A 22,944-nucleotide genomic window follows, 5' to 3' on the forward strand; every position below is an offset into this window, starting at 1 on the left:
TAGGTGTTATTTCACCGGTCACAAGCTTCAGATGGACCTCCCCATCCTTCAGCATGATAGAGTCAATTGTCACCGAGACGAACATTTATCCGAGATTGTAAGGGACGATGATGTAGTAGCCAATTGTGATCAAGTGTATCGATCATATTATGGGTAGCACCAATATCAAGGTACCATAGAGTCTTCATTGGAAGAAGCCAGGGCGGTAAACAGGTGAACAATTTGTCCATCTAATTCATCGTATTCGTGCTGAGAGAATTCAATGGCTGCAATGTTGGCTTGATGACGAGACCAAAAAGAACCTCCTTGGGCACGACGACGGGTACGACAAGCCCATAGGGTATGTCCATGGTGTTTGCAGTAATTACAGAAGGGAGAAGCCTGTGAGGTAGTGCTTGAACTCCCAAAGCGCGAAGAAGATTCTGCATGGGGCCGGGATTGATTACCTTTCATGGATGATTTATGCCACTGATTTGTAGAATTAGAAGGAGGCCTTGAATTTGTGAAGGGGTGGTTGAAGGATGACCGCCTACCCCAAGGAGGAAAGCGGGATATCTCCCTGCAACCACGTCGTTTCCTGGTGTCATAGAGATAGTAGTCTTACCCCTTAATTGATCTTCTTGGCGAATTAACAGAAAAAGTTCGTTGAATGTTAATGTGGGATTCGTTGAATGGGTACTTATAAAAGATTGCCAAGTATCAGGCAAGGCAGCAAGAAGGGTAGTGACTTGAATTTCTGGGGGTAAAATAAGGCAATCCAAGGTGACATTATCATTTGCTTGTTGCTAGGCTTCTAGAAAAGCTTCTGTGTCGGTATAATTTTTCATAACAATTTCATTGAGTTGTTTGTGCAGAAGGACGCGAGAAACCACGTTGGTCCGTTGGTACTGCTACTGCAAAAATTCCCACATTGATTTGGCTGTAGTAAGTTGACGATTGCCAAGATGAAGAACAATCTCGATGTGGGCGCCCTCCAAAGCTTTCTTTTTCTAGGTGGCTAATTCGTCAACAGTAGGAGCGGCCTATCGGGTGGCACGTTGTTGCAGTTGGATCTAGTTCTGATCAGTCAACCACTCCCACTCCCCGATTCCCCGCCTTCTCAAAGACCATCTTCAGTCGAAGACTCCACAGTAGATCATTAGAGCCAGTTAACTTTTCAATGTGATAAAATTTGGACAAAGAGGAACTGGCAAATCTTGCGGCGGCCATGGCTCCTGAAGGTCTGGATCAATCAACAGGGATGGTGTTAGCAGTGAATCACTCTATCATCGGAAAACACTATTGGGTATCATGCAACGCCTCTATAATTGATACCATGTGGGTGTTTTAACACTACACAGATTCATGTATTTTTATGTGATGAATTATTCATACAGAGAGGAAGAGAGAGAACTTTGTAAATGTGAAAGCATACGTGCTAATAATCATATTACATAGCAATCGATTCTATTTACAAACAGTTGGGTCGCACTTGAATACAGTTTTATCTGTTTTATTTTAAACTTGCCCACACACTATTGGCTAGGGGCATCATTCTCCGAGAGTAGCCTTTGATCTCTCTCTCTCTTCACCAACTCCCACCATGCAAGTATCTGATTGCGATGTAGCGTTTGTCCATCAATTGCCCTGGTCTACACAATGTGCTGATAGTTCACTGCGTAAAACTTCAGCTTCTTGTTCTGTATACGAATGATATTAGTGCAAACCCATTCAGAAAATCCTGAGTGAGATACTGCAACAAGAATGTGCTCGAAGTTCTTGAGAGTTTCTTCCAGCTACAAATAGGCGTCAAGATCCAAATGATTGGTTGGCTCATCAAGCAGTAAAGTCATGGGGCTCTTTCTCATACATCAACCACCAAAGAAGTCAAGACTCCTCAGGAGTCTTCTTGTCTTGCATACTTTTTGTGAGCCTCGTCCATGGAGAATCTCGGCTGCTCTCCTCCCTGCCAATTCTCCCTTTTTGCTCCTTGTCATGGCGACAGCCTCCTCCCCTCTAGGACTACAATCGTCCTCTCTTCTCCTCCACACGCTTCTGTTCCAATCCTCTCAAAAAGCTAGCACCCAGATCCCCTCATGCAATCGCAAAAAAATCCTGAGAGTGAGATACTACAAAAAGAATGCACTTGACGTTCTTCAGAGTTTCTTCCAACGAGACATAGGCCTCAAGATCCGAATGATTGGTTGGTTCATCAAGCAGTAAAATCATGATGTTCTTTCTCATGCACCAACCACCAGAGAAGTCACGAGTGATCTAATTATTCGCTTGCATACTTTTGTAAATTACCCCGTCCATGGAGAATCTCAACTGCTCTCCTTCCTGCAAATTCTCCCTCTTCAATTCCTTCATGCAAATTATTCCTGCACTGCAATCGTCCTCTCTTCTCCACACGCTTCTTTCCCAATCCTCTTGAAAAGCTGGCGCTCAGATCCCCTCATGCAATCACAAACATCATGAACAAAACGTGTAGATAAAACTAGCTAAAAGCTTTAGAAAAGCTGAAGCTTAGGACATGCTTTCTTTATCTCTTTCCACCTTCATGGTTAAACTAAAGCTTCAGCTTAAGCCACATCTCACAGCTTTCCTCAAAATAGATTCATTAATCATTGTCTCCTAGCCAAAAGGCTCGCCAAAAGCAACCTTAATAGCATGCCTTAGCTTCCATCTTCCCATCCTTAGCATCCTCTTAAACTCAAAAGAGCATATAAAGGTTGTCCTTCCCTCCTTTGGATCCATGCCTTATGACGGCTAATAAAATATGCTTGGTCTCATCTCAAAGCTTCTCACTCAACTTGTACTAGTGGTGGCCAGTGTCTGAAAGTGCTTCACACCCAAAAACTTGTGGATCATGTACTCCTCAAAATGAACTACCTTATTTCTTATCTTCTTCAATGACTAAGAGCAAACCAAGGAGAAAGAAACTAGCAAACCACACAAGAGTGACACCTCCTTATTTGAGCTTCACAACCTAGGTTTTTTAGGCATAAACATGCAATGTCACGACAATACCTCAAGGGAAAGCAAGGGGATGATCTCCCAACGAAATTTCCCTATGGTTGGGTGGATTTAGTTAGTTGGGTGGCTTTCCCCACTTGTAGATTAAGAATTGATAAATAAGCGATACCCTTTTATGAGTCAATCCTAGGGCTGATGAGCACCATTTTAGGGGGCGAGTGTGAGATTATGCTTTATGAGCAGAGGAATTAGTGCTCAACTCCCCTTCATTTTTCACTCTCATTGAACCAAGAATGGTGCTTACTTACCTCGATCTTGGTGGGTGATTCACAAAATGCATTCATTTTGAGTTCGATGTTAGAATGCCATTAGAGACTGTAGCTATGTCTTTAGTAACCTACACATTGATCCTCACGGGATGAACCAGATGCTTTGTATACAAGACAAACCGTGGGAACACCTAGTTATCTAAGCCCACCCACTCAAAGTTAGCAGGGATGGTGCTAGCTAGGATTGGTTCTTAAATAACTACCAAAACTTCCCTCCCTAACTTAAATTAGGAGTGGGATATATTTCACAAACCCTACGAGAAAAATTATGCTACATATGATCTAGAGCTTTTAGTAGTCATTCCTACTATTAAACTATGGTTCCTTTATCTATTTGGCAACAAGTTCATCCTCATCATTGATCACAAAAGCCTAAAATGAATCTCTATCCAACCAAATCTCAATATGAGCCAAAGAAGGTGGACAGAAGTCTTACGGGAATTTGACTTCGAGATCTGATATCGTCTTGGCAAAGAGAATGTGGTAGTAGCTAATGCTCTCAGTCATAAGTCCTTCCTAGATATCCTAATAATTGAGGACCCTACAAGGTGTGAGAGTATTGCAAGCCTCATCTCAATGCTTGGTAACCCCATTCTAGAGGCAGTGGCTATTGAAGGCCCTAAAGATCTAGATTACCTAGAAGAAAAGAGGATTATCTGTGTAAAAAAGAAGACCTCGAAAGAGAAGGCCAAATTCAAGGATGTGTCCTACAAAATGAGCTACTTTATTATTGGCAAAGGCTTTATGTATAAAAAAGTTGGGAGCCAAAGAAGAATATTTTGTGGAAGGATGATGACAACCCAGTAGTTGGATATCTGAGAGGTAGGTCGAAACCTTGAATGCAAGCAAAAAGAGCTACTATTGGCTTGAAATTGAAGCAAATATCCTTAGATACGTGACACAATGTCTGAGTTGTCAAATGATCAAGGCCGAAAGAGTCAAACTTCTTAGAAAATTGTATTCTCTTGATATTCTTTGGATGGAATGGGAATATATAAGCATAGATTTCATAATTAGCTTACCCACTATTCATGGAGGATATGATACTAACCTACTGATAGTAGACATGCTTATCAAGGTAGCTCATGCTATTTTGATAAAATCAAGCCATAAAGCTTTTCACATTGCTAGAATCTTCATCAAGAAGATATTCCATCTACATGGACTCTAAAAAAGAGTCATCAATGATTCAACACTCTCTTTACCTCCAAATTTTGGACTAGTATCTTTCAAGCCATTGAGACATTGTATGCTTTAGTACAACATACCACCCTATAATCATTGTCCAAGTACAACCACCATAGAAATGACAATGAGTGCACTCGAAATTGACACACGCAGACACTGACATCGGTTTTGATATTCAGCACACCTAGGTTGTAGAGCGATATATATTCACGACACAAAGATCAAACACCAATGTACTCACGACTCAATCCAAAATATATTCTTGAAATAAGGATCAATACAATAGTTAGGGACCATAATGGTCACAATACCTAGATTTGGGATAAAATACCCCAACAACTATAGGGATACAAAACCAAGGTAGTACTACTATTGAATACAGTGTTTGGGGATAGTATAGTGTAAGTTCCATTGTTACGGAGTATCCAAGATGCCAATCAAAGAATACTAGCAAAAAACGATGGCATGGAGCAACCTTTTTTGTTTGACCTCTAGGGCTATGTGTATGCTTGAACAACAACAACATTGATTCGGTCTCTTCCTTTATATAGGATGCTGCCTAGAGAAGGATATTCTCTCCACCTATGTGCTATACTAGGTAGCCTTTATTGCATCTGCATCCATTGGCTCCTTAATGCCCCATTGGCAACTCTTGGCTTTAAAGGCTACTAACTGCCACTGCCACTGCCTTAACACTAGCACACATGATGGACTTGGACCCAAAAATTTACTCATTAATGTCATCATCATCTTCTATGTCACACATCATCGGCTTGGAACTAGTCCCTGGTAGTGGAGGTGGGGCTAGAACCGTTGGTGGTGAAAGGGGAGGTAGTAGGGGGTGAGGTGGTGTAATATTGCTGCTCGTAAATATTGACTCCCTGCATGCCACATAAACCTTGTGCAAGGTTATCTTCCGCATTGTAATTGTCGGCAGTCTAATCCGTAACCCGCACGCTGTTGAGTGTCGAAATGACTTGTTTTTTGGCTAATTTTTGTTGTTTTTGAGAGCTGAATGGTTGATTTTATGAGATGATTGATTGGTTTGGAAGTGGTTTGAGAGGGTTTTGGATAATATTGATTGTGTTTTGGAAGTTCATGATGTTTATTAGTGGTTCTGTGATGTTCTGATAGGTTCTGATTGGTTCTGTATACCTTCTATTTTGTTCTATTTTGGTCTGTTTTGTTCTGATTGTCTTCTGTAAGGAGGGAGGGAGTATTGATTGATGAAGATTGAGATCTTGTGAAAGTTTATTGAATGGTTTGTGAGAGTATGGAATGGTTTGAGTATGAGTTATGTGGTTTTGATGACCTTCTGTAACCTTCTGTAGGTCTTCTGTAGAGCCTCTGTCTCTGTTCTGTTCTGTTCTGTACTGTAGCTGTTCTGGTACTGTTCTGTGATGTTCTGTATGCTTCTGTATGTGTTCTGATGGATGAGAGTTTAGCTTGGGAAAGTTTTCTAGCCTTGGAAAGAGGTGAATACAAGTGCAAAAGAGCTGAAAGAAGTGAATGAAGTAGCTGCTGAAGACGCAAGTGAAGACTAGAGTGAAGTGACAGTAGTGAGCTATGAAAGGACACTGTAGTGGCTCTGGTGACTCCTCATATCAGACATACCTCTTGGGAGGGGTATCCACGACCTAAGAGGGATTATTGAGAGTGATTATGAGAGATTGTAGTGAGGATATAATGTATTATTGATGGAGAGAGAGAGAGAGAGTCAGAGATAGCTAATTCTACTCAAACAGAGTGATTGTATATGAGAGATTGAGAGAGAAGACTATGAAGATATTGAAGATGAATACTATGTGATATATTTCCATTCAAAGATGGTGTATTCCTTTGCTTTCTTTGTTATATTGATGGATTTTGTGAAGATATTGAAGAATATGGTTGATTCTATCAAATCCGTGGAAGATCTACATGATGCTGTATGAAGATTTGTTGTGCCTGGTGTTCTTTTCTTCATTGTGGTCATATAAAACATGATAAACAAGCTTGTTGATGTTACAAGATAGATTTTCTTGCAAGAGAATTTCCTTTTCCTTGGTGTTCCTCTTGGGGCCCCATGTTTTTGGTGCGCAGCCGGGGAATCTTGCCATCAACAAGCACCAGAAGAGGCTGAAAATGAAGGAAATGGCATTGCCAAGAAGAGAAGAATTCAATGGATGTTTGTAAAGTTCCTTCTTCCACTGAAGAGTTGGAATTTCTCATAATTAAAGCCACTTTCCACAAGAAGTTCATCCCACAATGGCGGAAACACATCACCATCATGATGCATGCTCTATGTGGTGGACAGTTTCCTCTTCCTGTTGAAGCAGCAGAAACTTGCATCTTGGTGGCAAACTATTTGGGAATAAACTGAAGAGCAGAAACAGAGAGAATGACCATCCATGGAAGATTTGGCATTCATTGAGAAGTTTCCAGACAACATCAAGTGGGAGATTGTGAAGAAGCTTCAGGAGTCTTGGTCTGTAGAGGTTCACAAAGACAAGAAGGAAAAGAGTTGGAATTTGTTCGTGGATGCTCAACAGCAAGATACATGGGATGCTTGGTGTACCGATAATCTTCTGTTTGTTCAATTGGCAACCCACTGGAAGTTGGTAGACTGAGTGTTTTTCACAACATACACTGTTGAAACCACCAGAAGCTGGCATTACTATGATGATGGCACCACCACAATGCTCAGACGTATGCATTTTGACACCTTCAGAACCGAATACCTTCCTCTGTGCAGTGGAATGAAAGCAGAATTCAGGGACGTTGAAAAGAAAGAAGTAGAAGAAATGTTGGCAAGAGAGTCCTCCACAGACTGAAGCCTTCTGTTAACCCTCTGTGGAGCACTAACAACATAGTGGAGCCAACCCCCTGATGAATGACGCAATAAAGAGGCAAGCGTTAGAACGAGTCCAGAGGTATGTGAGAAGAGAGAAAGCAAAAATCAAGGCTGAGAACAAGCTCGCAGCAGAAGCCGCCTTTGACGCCCTTGCGGAACTCTTTACAAATGTCCCAGTGGCACATCAAGCCCTTCCTCCTCCTGGAAATATTGATGACAGGCCAGTGAATGTAGTCCCATTGCCAGTTTTTAAGAGAGAGTACAATGAAGACCCCGATCTTCATGTAGCAGAGTTTATGGTAGCATGTGTAGCTAATAATGCCAGAACCCCTGAGCATTGGTTAGCAATATTCCCTGCCACTTTCAAGGGCGCGGCGTTTCAGTGGTATGAGAGACAAGCAGCAGGAACTTTTGACACATGGGACGACCTGAAGATGGCCTTTCTCACTAAATTCAGGCGTGAAGGTTTTGAAGAGCGGATGCGAGAGGAATTTATGAACCTAAGTCAGTCTTCTGGAGAAAGAGTGGAAGCTTATGTCTCACGAATGGAATCCATCGTGAAGAGATGGACTAACCATAATCTAGATGATGTACTAACCATAATCTAGATTCATCGCCAATCTAGATGAAGCTAGATTGGCGATGAATCCAGGAAGAGGAGTCCTACCTCCTCTGATGCTAGGAATGATGTATCCACCAAATGCAGTCCCAGGGACTGTTCCCTACCCTTACCAACAGGTGTCCCCAGTATCACAGTACAGTGCACCAAATCCATAGTGGCCACAATCCATACCTCAAATGATGGTTCAACCACAACAACAATGGTCCCAACCAATTTCCTCAATGCCAAATCAGCACAGCAACAGTGGAATCCTACCAACTGGAGTCAACAGCCAACAGTTCAAACAGGAGCTCTGAATGAGAACCAGAACAGAGATTCCTCTGCACCAGCCCAACCTGTTTATGCAGTGATTACATAGACTCCTCAAAACCCTCCTGCCAGTACCTCCGGAGGAGAAAGCTTGAAGGATTACTTATCCAACTCAGTTGCCAACATCAAAAAGGAGTTGATGGATGTGATTACAGAGCAGCTACAGACGTTGAAAGTGAATACCGCTAGCATATCCAACGTTGCAGGAGCAGGAAGAGATGTGATGCAGTCAAATACTTGGTGTGGTAAGTGTCATCAAGCAGGCCATTTAGCCACCGAATGTACACGCAAACCAACCATCCCTGGAGCCTTCTGTTCCATACAGAGGACATTTGCTCTCTGAAAGAGATGCATGATAGAAGAAGGAAGGAAGAAGACGCAAGATTCAACTTGCTGGAATCCAAAATGACAACACAGGATATTGGACCCAAGCCTAGAGAGTTTGGTCCTAATTTCGGTCCAAGAAGATTTCCTTCCCAAAGTTACAGAGGAAGACAGTCTGGCGGTGGTCAGAGATCAGAAGTGGGGTGTTACAGATGCGGAGAAAAGGGACACATCTCACCAAATTGTCCAAATCCTAGAAGGTCAGTGGATTACAAGCCCTTATGCAGTCGATGCAAAGGAGAAGGCCACACTACTGTCCAAGCCCAGCCCCAGTGAAAAACTGTGCTACTGATAATCCGGCCAAGGCCCAAGAGCCTACCTCCAATTTAGTGGAATTGGAAGTTGCTGCCATCACTCGTGCAAAACAGAAGGAACCACCTATCCAGAAAGAAAACAATCCTCCTGCCAGAACAGTGAAGTTCAATCTTCCACCAGAAGAACAGAATAGAACAGAGCCTGACAGTGCCGTACAGAGCACTATAGTGCCACAAAGAGTTACAGAGACAGTTCCAGAGACAGGACCAGAGGTCCAGGAGACAGAAGAGGAGGAAGTGCCACAAGTGGCAGAAGAAGTTCCCATGATTCCCCTGTTGGAAGAAAGAGGGAAAATGAAAATGGGTGTTGCCCCATTCCCTAACCGGTTAGAGAAGCCAGTGGATCCTATTAAGGAATACGATCTGGTTAGAGATCTAGATACCTTTAAACCAAACCTCACATTCCGACAATTATTGATCTTGTCTTTCAGTTGCCAAAAAAGGTTCATAAGTATATTGACAAGAAGACGTGGCTTAAGGATTGCTTCCTCAACAGCAACAAAGTCCAATAAAGCTCCAAAGCCTGTCGGACGTAGCTAATGCCTTCCTAGATCCGGGTACCCCAAAGACTGGCGTGTGGATAGAAGGCTTCTTCATAGCAAATACACTGATTGATGGAGATTCATCAGTAAACATTATGACGGATGTGACAATGAAGGATCTAGGCCTACAATGTGTGCAACCCACCCAATGGCTCATCAGACTGGCGGATCAGAGTAGAATCAAGCCTTTGGGCATTCTCCCATATGTGAAGACTACAGTGGCTGGAAAAGATTATTGGCTAACCTATCTGGTGGTGAAGCCAAACTCTTATGGTACATCCTACCCTATGTTACTGGGCAGGCCATGGCTTTTTGAATCCCGAGCAAGGACGGATTGGTTCAAAGGAACCTTGACCTTGGGTAGAGGACCTAACAAAGTGGTGCTGAAACTGTATGGTTCTCAAAAAGGACATGGATCCATCTCCTTGGAATTATCTTCTAACTCCCCTAATGAGTCTATAAATGGAACATCAGTAGACGAAGATGCTGTCAAATAGATCCTTCCCAAGAAAACAGTGGCACGTTCCTTAACAGTGGATACTGTAAGCCGACTTCCAAAAGATGCAAAGCCATTATCAATGGGTGAATACTTCCTGCCTGAACCAGGAATGAATTCTGAAATCACTTCTGACAGTGAGATAGAAGCATGGATGTACTGCTCTCCCTGTTACATGGCCATAGCAGAGCCAGAGACAGAGGCACAAGATGAAATAGAGAACCTATTCTTCTCTTACAGAGCTCCTACAGAAACAGAAGCAGAAACAGAGACAGAGACAGAGACAGAAGCAGAAACAGAGACAGAGATAGAGACAGAAGCAGAGACAGAAACAGAGACAAAAGAGGATGGATATGATATGAAAGAAGAAGGTTATGAAAGTGAACCAGAAGAATCTATCCCACCCAAAGAGGATACATTTGAAGAAGAAGGTCCAGAAGCATCAGAAGCAGACGAGCTCATGCTATGGGACAGAATGGCGATGGTACCATTTGGTCTGGTAAATGGATCTTCTCCTATGCAAAATCTTTATAAGAAATGGGTTAAGAAGAACAAGCCGTCTTTCAGCAGTGTCTCATGCCTTCCTCACCCATCCTTGCCAAAGAAAGATGATGATGATGCACCGTGCCAACAAGCACCAGTCCCACAAACCCAACAGAAATCAGAGGGCCCCTGTTATGTGACGTTCTTGGTTGTGTCATCTTCAGAAGAGGAGTCTTCAAGCCAAGAGGTAATTAATTTTGAAACCAAATCCGAAACGGTTCTAATCCCATTTCAACATCTTAAGGAGCAACCTAAGTCTCCACCAAAAGAAGAAGTTGGTTCTAGTGGGACATCAGAAGAGGATACCACTCCTTTGAAGGAGTCGGATCTGTACCCAGAAGCAGTTCGTGGGACCTTCATTCGTGAAGTAGAAGGTGAAAGACGGTTAACCTTTGTGGATGCAGAAGGCACTGAACGCCACTTGAAGGTGGGTAGCAGCCTCCCAGAAGAGGAGTTGTCAACCTTGTACAACTTATTGAAAGAAAATTTGGACGTGTTTGCGTGGTCCTACAAAGACCTAAAAGGGATTGATCCCACAATATGTCAGCATCATATTGACTTGGAGCCTAATGCCAAGCCAGTACGGCAACAACAGAGGCGAATGAACCCGAATTATTCCACATTGGTGAAAGCAGAGCTACTGAAGCTTCTGGAAGCGGAGTTCATCTATCCAGTGGCAAATAGTGAATGGGTTTCACCCATCGTGGTTGTACCCAAAAAGAATGGCAAATTGCGAATATGTGTGGATTTCCACAAGTTGAATTCCAAGACGAATAAGGATCACTTTCCTATCCCTTTCACAGACCAACTGTTGGACACAGTGGCATGACATGAGCTTTACTCCCTTCTGGATGGATTCAGCAGATACAACCAAGTGCAGTTAGCAGAAGAGGACCAATCCAAAACAACCTTCACCACAGAATGGGGGATCTACGCTTACCGAGTGATGCCGTTTGGGCTCTGAAATGCCCCTGCTACTTTCCAGCGAGTCATGATGGCCGCATTTCAAAATCATCTGCATGACTTTATTGAGGTATATTTGGATGACTTCTGTGTCTATAGTTTGATCTATGAACATTGGGGACACCTGGAACAATGCTTTGATCGATGCCGGGAGTATGGGATTTCCCTCAACCCTGACAAATGCATCTTTGGGGTCTCTTCTGGAGTTCTGTTGGGCCACATTATCTTTGCACAAGGGATATCAACAGACCCTGCAAAGATCGAAAAGATTGCAGCTCTGACAGCACCCACCAACCTCAAACAGTTGAGGGGATTCCTAGGCCATGTGGGTTATTGCAGAAGGTTCATAGCTCATTTCGCAACAAAGGCAACCTCCTTGCACAAGCTTCTGAGGAAAGATGCAGAGTTTACTTGGACGGAAGAATGTGACAAAGCCTTCCATACTCTGAAGCAGTGTCTGATTGAGGCACCCATTCTGCAACCTCCTGATTGGACGAAAGAGTTCCATGTACACACTGATGCATCTATTGAAGGCTTAGGTGCTGTCCTCTGCCAGAAGGGCTCCTCAAAGCTGGATCAACCGATCTATTATGCAAGCCAAAAAGTCACTGATAGGGAATGGAACTATACAGTGACAGAGCTGGAGTGCTTGGCCATAGTGTTTGCCCTAGAGAAGTTCCGCCATTATCTCCTATCCACCCACTTTAAATTTTATGTGGATCATGAGGCCTTATCCTTCCTTATGAACAAAGCAGATGTGAAAGGACGAATGATGAGATGGCTCCTTCTATTTCAGGAGTTCGACTTTGAGGTGATTACTAAGCCTGGTCATTCCCATGTTCTGGCTGATCATCTGTCGCGTATCCCACAGACTGCAGATGAGGAGCAGGATGATCCAGACCTCCCTGATGCTTCCCTATTCTTGGTAGAAACTGTAACTCCCTGGTATGCAGACATTGTCAATCTCCTGGCAACCCAACAGTACCCTCCTGGCATTTCTAGTCGAGAGAGGAAGAAGCTTATGCTAGAATCAGCCCCCTGCACCCTGCTAGGCAGCGCACTGTACAAGAAAGGCAAAGATGAAGTGCTCCGAAGATGTGTTGCAGGAGATGAGATTGGGATTGTTTTGAAGGCTTGCCATGACGAGCCATGTGGAGGCCACTTTGCAGGAGAAGCTACAGCCAGGAAGGCTCTGCTAGCAGGATACTGGTGGCCTACCATCCACAAGGATGCCTATGATTACTGTAAAAGATGTGATGCTTGTCAGAGAATGGGGAAACCCACCAAGACAAGTGCCATGCCACTGCAACCTATCCTTCCTTTAAAGCCGTTTGAGAAGTGGGGAATTGACTTCGTAGGTCCGATCGATCCTCCTACCAGAAGGAAGCAGAACAGATACATCCTCGTATGTACAGATTATGTCACAAAGTGGTGTGAAGCTAAAGCCCTAAAGCGGGACGATGGTAACAACGTGGCCCTGTTCATGTACGAGAATATCATCACCCGTTTTGGCAGTCCCTTAGAGCTGGTAAGTGACAGAGACACTCATTTCATTAATAAAGTCATGGAAGAATTGACAGAGTTGTATAAGATCCACCATCGCAAGTCCACTCCTTATTACCCCAAAGCCAACGTCCAAGTCGAGGTCACGAATCGCATCCTCTGCTCGATTCTGACAAGGACGATTGCCGCACATCGTCGTGATTGGGATGATCGACTTACAGAGGCCCTTTGGGCATACAGAACCTCCCATAAAGCCGCAACAGGACAGACACCATTCCAGCTGGTGTATGGTACAGAAGCTGTTTTCCCTGTTGAACTGGAATTACCCTCTTTGAGAGTGGCTATCAAAGAGCGTTTGGGGGACGATGATTCACTGCAACGCCGTCTCCTGCACCTGGAATGTTTGGACGAAACTCGCAGGATGGCTCTACAGTGCATGGAAGCCACACAAGCTCGACATAAGGCTTACCATGACAGCTTCATCAAGCACAAGGAGTTCAAAGAAGGTGATTTGGTCCTAGCCTATGATTCACGATTTGGCAAGTTTCCTGGCAAGCTCCAACAACGGTGGATGGGCCCATATAAGGTACTTGCCGTCAACCCTAATGGCTCTGTCCAAGTGCAGACCGTTGATGCCTCTGATGATCCCTTTCTGATCAATGGATATCGCCTGAAGAAGTACTTCCCTCCTTGGGGATCTTGACAATTACGGTCAGTTGATCCTTTCCCTCTTTGGCGTGGTGCTCTACTTCTTATGATTCTACTTCTGATAGCCGTTCTTCAATCACTCCTGATGAGATGGACGCAACCCTCTGTCCCCTCAACCCTACCCTCCAGCCTTGATCTCTTATCCTCTATTTTCCACCAGCGACAGTGGCGAGGTTGGTTCTGACAAATGGTCTTTCTACCATTCCCTTGTTTATTTCGAAGAAAAAAAAAAGAAAAAAAAAACATATCGGTCATGGGCGAAAAGGACTTAGGTCCCTATCATGCCAACCTATTCTTCGAGAAAAGGTGGAAACACCCTCGGGAATAGGGGAAAACAAGAAAAAAGAAAAAAAAAGAAAAAAAGGAAAAAATTAAGAAAAACAAATCTGTTATGAGAGAAAATGAAGCAATTCCCTATCATAGCAGGCCTCGTTCCAAGAAAAGGTGGCACACACCCTTGGGCGAGAAGCTGGCTGTGGAAAATGTGGCAACACCCAGCAGTCTAGAAAGCGGATTCATTAATTGATATCCCTAGGATCCAATTCCGAAGCTGCCTCCCTTGGTACACTGTGTCCTGGATCTCTCTGCAGAGTATCTAACTGTCCTCTAGCAGACGACATGTTCCTATCCAACACAACATTCGATTTGATTGCTACCTCCCTGGGTACGCCTCTTCAACAGACGACGTGATCTTCATCGACAAATAATCGAGTGACGTGAGCTTTCATCCTAACCGGATGGGGAAGTGAGTATGGGTTGCCCTCTGTAACTATCAACAACGAGTGGGACAGAGGGTGGGGCGAGTGACCAGTCTTCTCCCTTCAGATCAAATGAGAGATGAGTAGTGTGAATGAAGTGTTGCACACACGGGATGGGCCTCTCAATGCACAAAGCACGATTTGTTTCTGTGCACTACACTATAAGGCTCCCTGGCCTTCCTTCTCGCACCATATGCCGGCACAGGGCGGGATGCACAATTGCACCATCAAATGCGCACAAGGCATACAATCTTTGCACAAGTGACCGTGAGGATTACATCAACGGGTTTCAGGATATGGTTTTCCTCCTGTAACTATCAACAGAGCGTGAGACAGAGGATGGGCTGAGTGTGACTGGAGTTTCTTCAATCAATTACCCAGAGGTGAGATTGAGGGACGTTACGATACTTGGAGTAAGGTATGTTCCCGTTTCCCTATGCACCCATGGGATGGGTCTCTACCGTCATCACACGACACATCACCCTGTTCTGTACACTGCACTGTAAGGCTCCCGTGCCTTCCTCCTTGCACCTATGCCAGACGGGTTGGACGCACTAATGCATGTCATTCCTACTGCATGTCATTCCGGTGAACGGTTCGTCCAATATTAATTTTCGATCCCATTTTTGGGCCTGTTTTTTGGGTTTTTCCCAAGTGAACGCATCTTATCTCAGTCGGAACTATGTTTTGATAGGATTGTTGGGCACGTCTTTCTGCACATTTTTCCTTTTTCCTGCACCTCGTTCCGATGCACGGATTTTCCGATATTAATTTTTAATGGCGTTTTTAGACCCGTTTTTTGTGATTTTTTCACGTGACCGCCCTTTACCCCCTCCCCGGAACTTCCATTGCATATTTTCCCTGTCTTCCCCTTGCCGTCCTACCCACTTTTTGTTTTTACGTCATTTCGTTTTGACGTCAGGACTGGGAGATATTAATTTTTCTTTATTTTTATGTATTTTTACGCGCCCCGTCCCGCGCATGAACGCGCTCGTTTTCGATTTTACGCGTCTTAACGTGCCCCGATCGCATCCGCGTGCCTCGTCCCCGCATCCGGGCGCCCTTTCACTCCTGTCATGGCAAATTTTTTTACCCCGCGCCCGTGCACGCACACGGGACGAGGGTATGCCTCCTTTTTGGGTCCTAACACTACCCCTAACCCTCACCCCTACCCCGCCCATTGCCCTTACCCCTACCCCATCCCTCGGGTATCCTCTACCCCCCCTGGGCCCCTACCCTAGCCTCCCTAATCTCACCTTTCCACCCCCTCTCCCTACCTCACCCCTTGGGCACCACCCCTATGGCCTACCCTACCTCACCCTACCCCTACCCTTTCCTGGGCACCCCCAAATCCTACCCCTACCTTGCCCATTGCCCCTTCCCACCCCACCTTTCCCTATCCCCCCTCCCCTCTCACGACCCATTTCCCCCAACTGCCTCCCCATCTTCTTCTCCCTCCCTGTTGTGCTCCTCCCCTCCCTCTCCTCCATCTTCTTCTCCCTCCCTCCCTACTCGTCTCCTCCCTCCTCTCCTTCGTGCAGGCCTCCTGCTTCCCTGCCCGAGCCTGTAGGCCCCCCGCTTCCCCGCCCGAGTCGTCGCGTCGCCTGCTGCCCGTGAAGGTCGCCTTCGCCCCGGCTCATCATCATCACAGTAGAAAGCATGCTGTCATCCCCGGCCGGCACCCCTGCATGTTCTGATAGCAAGCGGCCATAATTAATTCTAGCCCTCACATTTCAAATACTCCTATATTGTAACATGGTGCCTACTATCATCAACGCCTCCTTAAACCACTTCCTCCTCTGCCTGCTTGTAACGTGGGCAGCGTCTACGGCTCCTATCACAGGAGGGAGAGTCAATGAATACGTGGCGTCGGGGCAGGGAATCCCAGACGGGCTGGGGGGTGTCCGGCGACGAGTGTGGACGGGACGCGGTGCCAGTTCTCAGCGTGCGGGGCGGGCCACGGGCTGGTGAGCTGCGCGGTGGGGTATGCTCGAGGGGCAGTGGGGGGCCTGCATGGCAAGAGCTACATGGTCACCAGCGACGCGGACTCGCCCCTGGACCCGCCACCCGGCACGCTGCGATTAGCCACCAACCTGGTGCGGGCCACCCCGGGCGGCCTCTGGATCACGTTCTCCCGCAGCATGGCCATCCGCCAGCAGGACATGCTGTGGGTGTAGTCCCACACCACCATCGACGGCAGCGGCCTCAATATCACCATCAACAACCGCAACCTCGTCCTCGGGGGCGTCACCAACGTCATCATCCATAACATCCAGGTCAATAACATCCGTGGCTCCGACACCATCCATGTCTTCTCCAACACCTCCCTTGTCTGGCTCAACCACATAACCTCCTTCACTGGCGAGCTCGGCCTCACCTCCATCCTCCAGGCCCCCACCGATGTCACCATCTCAAACTGTTGCCTCTAGAACTACAACTTCAACATGCTGCTCGGTGCCTCCGAGGCCGATGTCGAGGACAAGATCCTGCGGGTCACTGTGTACCGGAATTGGTTCAAGGACTCCATGCAACGCATGCCTCATTCAGGTGGGGTATGTGCCGTGTGGTAAACAACTTGTATACAAATTGGGGATACTATGCAATTGGAGCTAGAGCTAATGCTCATGTGATATCTGAGAGCAATGTGTTTATAGCGAGTAGAGTAAAGGAAGCGACTCCATGGTTTGAAGCAAAACCAGCTACCTTTGACATGTCAGCAAGAATCGAGTCTAAGAATGATTTGTTGCTTAATGGCACTACGTTCCACCAATTCTTATTGGCCTCAAGGAGTGCTACTACAATAAATTCATCACCTCCTATCATTTCAACAAGCTCCTTGGCCCCACTTGTTGAATCATGTTCTGGTGCTCTCTTTGGAGGAAATCTTTTAAGATGCCAACAAGCCTAAATTTTCATGGCTTTAATCATTATAACATTATCTAAATATTTTCCAAAAATACTTTTAGGCAATTGCTTACCAAGTATTCAATGAAATATATTTGCCTTTCGCTCTTTACCATTGGGCATTTTAATTTTTTTTTTTTAAACAAACAAACAAACAAACAAATAATTAAAAAAATGAACCCTCAACACCACCATGGCACGTGCATTCGTGCTAAACACACCATTTTTTTAAATAAAAATAAACCCGCCGTTCACTTAGCACACGCTAAGTGCGCTAAAGAGGCACTTTAATATTTTTAATTAAAATGAACCAGCCGTCACAAGACCACGCGATGGCAAAAAAGCGCTCCATATCACCTTAATTTGTTATCAATGAACTTGCATTTAGAGACCCAGTCTGGGTATCGCAGTCCGGGATTCGATTTAAAGCACCGTTTTCACCTAATAATTGGTAATTTAATTTTTAAGAAGGAACCGCCATTTTCTTGCTAAGGTTTATCACTTAATAAAAATTCACCCATTTCTTAATAATTTATTAAAATAAACCTTTCATTAAATTAATTTCCCCTCACTGCACTTAATTTTCCTTTTTAACGAACCCGTTTCGTGGGATGGGTATGCGCAGTCATTGAAGTTATTTCCATGATCAAACACTGGTTTATCAACGATGTAGTCTTGATATGTGTCGGATGTGGTAATGTTTTGGTTCCGCTTCTTTGTTACGGTTAAGGGTACGGTGTGTAGTTTTTTCTTTTATTGCCTGATACGGGGTTCTGGGTGTTTGTCTGATGCATAGCATGAAGCTTTCGGTCGCATATGTCTAGAGGTCATGTCGAATTTTTTCTAGGTTGTGGTTTGCTTGGGGTTAGTTGGTCGAGTGACGTTTTATTGTTTTGGTTATTCTCTTATCCTTGGTTTTTTGTCTGTTGCTTTGCAGGCATTCTCCTTGATTGTCTGTGTTTGTGGTGTGTGTGTAACCATCTGAATGGCGCCTTCTCACGCTCCTCCCCCTATCCAGTACGTCCCATTAGTTAGTAGGGATTACTCTTCCCTACTCACTTTTGAGCCTCTCACGAAGGCGGGACTCGTTGCATTAATATTCCGGTGAACGGTTCGTCCAATATTAATTTTCGATCCCATTTTCGGGTCTGTTTTTTGGGTTTTTCCCATGTGAACGCATCTTATCTCAGTCGGAACTATGTTTTGATAGGATTGTCGGGCACATCTTTCTGCACATTTTTGCTTTTTCCTGCACCTCGTTCCGATGCACGGATTTTCCGATATTAATTTTTAATGGCGTTTCTAGACCCGTTTTTTGTGATTTTTTCATGTGACCGCCCTTTACCCCCCCCCGGAACTTCCATTGCATATTTTCCATGTCTTCCCCCTGCCGTCCTGTCCACTTTTTGTTTTTACGTCATTTCATTTTGACGTCCGGACTGGGAGATATTAATTTTTCTTTATTTTTATGTGTTTTTACGCGCCCCGTCCCGTCCGTGAACGCGCTCATTTTCGATTTTACGCATCTTAACGTGCCCCGATCACATCCGCGTGCCTCGTCCCCGCATCCAGGCGCCCTTTCACTCTCGTCACGGCAAATTTTTTACCCCGCGCCCGCACACGCACGCGGGACGAGGGTACGCCTCCTTTTTGGGTCCTAACACTACCCCTAACCCTCACCCCTACCCCGCCCATTGCCCTTACCCCTACCCCATCCCTCGGGTATCCTCTACCCCCCCTGGGCCCCTACCCTAGCCTCCCTAATCTCACCTTTCCACCCCCTCCCCCTACCTCACCCCTTGGGCACCCCCCCTATGGCCTACCCTACCTCACCCTACCCCTACCCTTTCCTGGGCACCCCCAAACCCTACCCCTACCTTGCCCATTGCCCCTTCCCACCCCACCTTTCCCTATCCCCCCTCCCCTCTCACGACCCATTTCCCCCAACCGCCTCCCCATCTTCTTCTCCCTCCCTGTTGTGCTCCTCCCCTCCCTCTCCTCCATCTTCTTCTCCCTCCCTCCCTACTCGTCTCCTCCCTCCTCTCCTTCGTGCAGGCCTCCCACTTCCCTGCCCGAGCCTGTAGGCCCCCCGCTTCCCCGCCCGAGTCGTCGCGTCGCCTGCCGCCCGTGAAGGTCGCCTTCGCCCCGGCTCATCATCATCACAGTAGAAAGCATGCTGTCATCCCCGGCCGGCATCCCTGCATGTTCTAATAGCAAGCAGCCATAATTAATTCTAGCCCTCACATTTCAAATACTCCTATATTGTAACATGGCGCCTACTATCATCAACGCCTCCTTAAACCACTTCCTCCTGTGCCTGCTTGTAACGTGGGCAGCGTCTGCGGCTCCTATCACAAGAGGGAGAGTCGATGAATACGTGGCGTTGGGGCAGGAAATCCCAGACGGGCTGGGGGGGGTGTCCGGTGACGAGTGTGGACGGGACGCGGTGCCAGTTCTCAGCGTGCAGGGCAGGCCACGGGCTGGTGAGCTGCGCGGTGGGGTACGCTCGAGGGGCGGTGGGGGGCCTGCATGGCAAGAGCTACATGGTCACCAGCGACGCGGACTCGCCCCTGGACCCGCCACCCGGCACGCTGCGATTAGCCACCAACCTGGTGCAGGCCACCCCGGGCGGCCTCTGGATCACGTTCTCCCGCAGCATGGCCATCCGCCAGTAGGACATGCTGTGGGTGTAGTCCCACACCACCATCGACGGCAGCGGCCTCAATATCACCATCAACAACCGCAACCTCGTCCTCGGGGGCGTCACCAACGTCATCATCCATAACATCCAGGTCAATAACATCCGTGGCTCCGACACCATCCATGTCTTCTCCAACACCTCCCTCGTCTGGCTCGACCACATAACCTCCTTCGCCGGCGAGCTCAGCCTCGCCTCTGTCCTCCAGGCTTCCACCGATGTCACCATCTCAAACTGTCGCCTCCAGAACTACAACTTCAACATGCTGCTTGGTGCCTCCGAGGCCGATGTCGAGGACAAGATCCTGCGGGTCACTGTGTACCGGAATTGGTTCAAGGACTCCATGCAACGCATGCCTCATTCAGGTGGGGTATGTGCCGTGTGGTAAACAACTTGTATACAAATTGGGGATACTATGCAATTGGAGCTAGAGCTAATGCTCATGTGATATTTGAGAGCAATGTGTTTATAGCGAGTAGAGTAAAGGAAGCGACTCCATGGTTTGAAGCAAAACCAGCTACCTTTGACATGTCAGCAAGAATCGAGTCTAAGAATGATTTCTTGCTTAATGGCACTACGTTCCACCAATTCTTATTGGCCTCAAGGAGTGCTATTACAATAAATTCATCACCTCCTATTATTTCAACAAGCTCCTTGGCCCCACTTGTTGAATCATGTTCTGGTGCCTTCTTTGGAGGAAATCTTTTAAGATGCCAACAAGCCTAAATTTTCATGGCTTTAATCATTATAACATTATCTAAATATTTTCCAAAAATACTTTTAGGCAATTGCTTACCAAGTATTCAATGAAATATATTTGCCTTTGGCTCTTTACCATTGGGCATTCTAATTTAAAAAAAAACAAACAAACAAACAAACAAACAAATAATTAAAAAAATGAACCCTCAACACCACCATGGCACGCGCATTCGTGCTAAACACACCATTTTTTTAAATAAAAATAAACCCGCCGTTCACTTAGCACGCGCTAAGCGCGCTAAAGAGGCACTTTAATATTTTTAATTAAAATGAACCAGCCGTCACAAGAGCACGCGTTGGCAAAAAAGCGCTCCACATCACCTTAATTTGTAATCAATGAACTTGCATTTAGATACCCAGTCTGGGTATCGCAGTCCGGGATTCGACTTAAAGCACCATTTTCACCTAATAATTGGTAATTTAATTTTTAAGAAGGAACCGACATTTTCTTGCTAAGGTTTATCACTTAATAAAAATTCACCCATTTCTTAATAATTTATTAAAATGAACCTTTCATTAAATTAATTCCCCCTCACTGCACTTAATTCCCCTTTTTAACGAACCCGTTTCGTGGGATGGGTATGCGCAGTCATTGGAGTTATTTCCATGGTCAAACACTGGTTTATCAACGATGTAGTCTTGATATGTGTCGGATGTGGTAATGTTTTGGTTCCGCTTCTTTGTTACGGTTAAGGGTACGGTGTGTAGTTTTTTCTTTTATTGCCTGATACGGGGTTCTGGGTGTTTGTCTGATGCATAGCATGAAGCTTTCGGTCGCATATGTCTAGAGGTCATGTCGAATTTTTTCTAGGTTGTGGTTTGCTTGGGGTTAGTTGGTCGAGTGACGTTTTATTGTTTTGGTTATTCTCTTATCCTTGGTTTTTTGTCTGTTGCTTTGCAGGCATTCTCCTTGATTGTCTGTGTTTGTGGTGTGTGTGTAACCATCTGAATGGCGCCTTCTCACGCTCCTCCCCCTATCCAGTACGTCCCATTAGTTAGTAGGGATTACTCTTCCCTACTCACTTTTGAGCCTCTCACGAAGGCGGGACTCGTTGCATTAATATTCCGGTGAACGGTGTCCAATATTAAATTTCGATCCCATTTTCGGGTCTGTTTTTTGGGTTTTTCCCACGTGAACGCATCTTATCTAAGTCGGAACTATGTTTTGATAGGATTGTCGGGCACGTCTTTCTGCACATTTTTCCTTTTTCCTACACCTCGTTCCGATGCACGGATTTTCCGATTTTAATTTTTAATGGCATTTCTAGACCCGTTTTTTGTGATTTTTTCACGTGACCGCCCTTTACCCCCCCCGGAACCTCCATTGCATATTTTCCCTGTCTTCCCCCTGCCGTCCTGCCTACTTTTTGTTTTTATGTCATTTCGTTTTGACGTCCGAACTGGGAGCTATTAATTTTTCTTTATTTTTATGTGTTTTTACGCGCCCAGTCCCGCGCGTGAACGCGCTCATTTTCGATTTTACGCGTCTTAACGTGCCCCGATCGCATCTGCGTGCCTCGTCCCCACACCCGGGTGCCCTTTCACTCCCGTCACTGTAAATTTTTTTACCCCACGCCCGCGCACGCACGCAGAATGAGGGTACGCCTCCTTTTTGGGTCCTAACACTACCCCTAACCCTCACCCCTACCCCACCCATTGCCCTTACCCCTACCCCATCCCTCGGTTATCCTCTACCCCCCCTGGGCCCCTACCCTAGCCTCCCTAATCTCACCTTTCCACCCCCTCCCCCTACCTCACCCCTTGGGCACCCCCCCTATGGCCTACCCTACCTCACCCTACCCCTACCCTTTCCTGGGCACCCCCAAACCCTACCCCTACCCTGCCCATTGCCCCTTCCCACCCCACCTTTCCCTATCCCCCCCTCCCCTCTCACGACCCATTTCCCCCAACCGCCTCCCCATCTTCTTCTCCCTCCCTGTTGTGCTCCTCCCCTCCCTCTCCTCCATCTTCTTCTCCCTCCCTCCCTACTCGTCTCCTCCCTCAACTCCTTCGTGCAGGCCTCCCGCTTCCCTACCTGAGCCTGTAGGCCCCCCGCTTCCCCGCCCCAGTTGTCGCGTCGCCTGCCGCCCGTGAAGGTCGCCTTCGCCCCGGCTCATCATCATCACAGTAGAAAGC

At 46.1% G+C, this 22,944-nt stretch overlaps 2 pseudogenes; both read left to right on the forward strand.

Annotated features, from left to right (window-relative positions):
• Positions 1-16,106: 16,106 nt before the first annotated feature.
• Positions 16,107-17,355, forward strand: LOC148027930 (putative pectate lyase 4; annotated as a pseudogene).
• A 2,365-nt stretch (positions 17,356-19,720) lies between these two features.
• On the forward strand, positions 19,721-20,775 carry LOC148027931 (pectate lyase 1-like; annotated as a pseudogene).
• Positions 20,776-22,944: the final 2,169 nt, after the last annotated feature.

This window comes from Lygodium microphyllum, chromosome 12, assembly GCF_053477565.2.
Source record: "Lygodium microphyllum isolate KBCC chromosome 12, Lygodium_microphyllum_v1.1.10, whole genome shotgun sequence".
Taxonomy (NCBI): domain Eukaryota; kingdom Viridiplantae; phylum Streptophyta; class Polypodiopsida; order Schizaeales; family Lygodiaceae; genus Lygodium; species Lygodium microphyllum.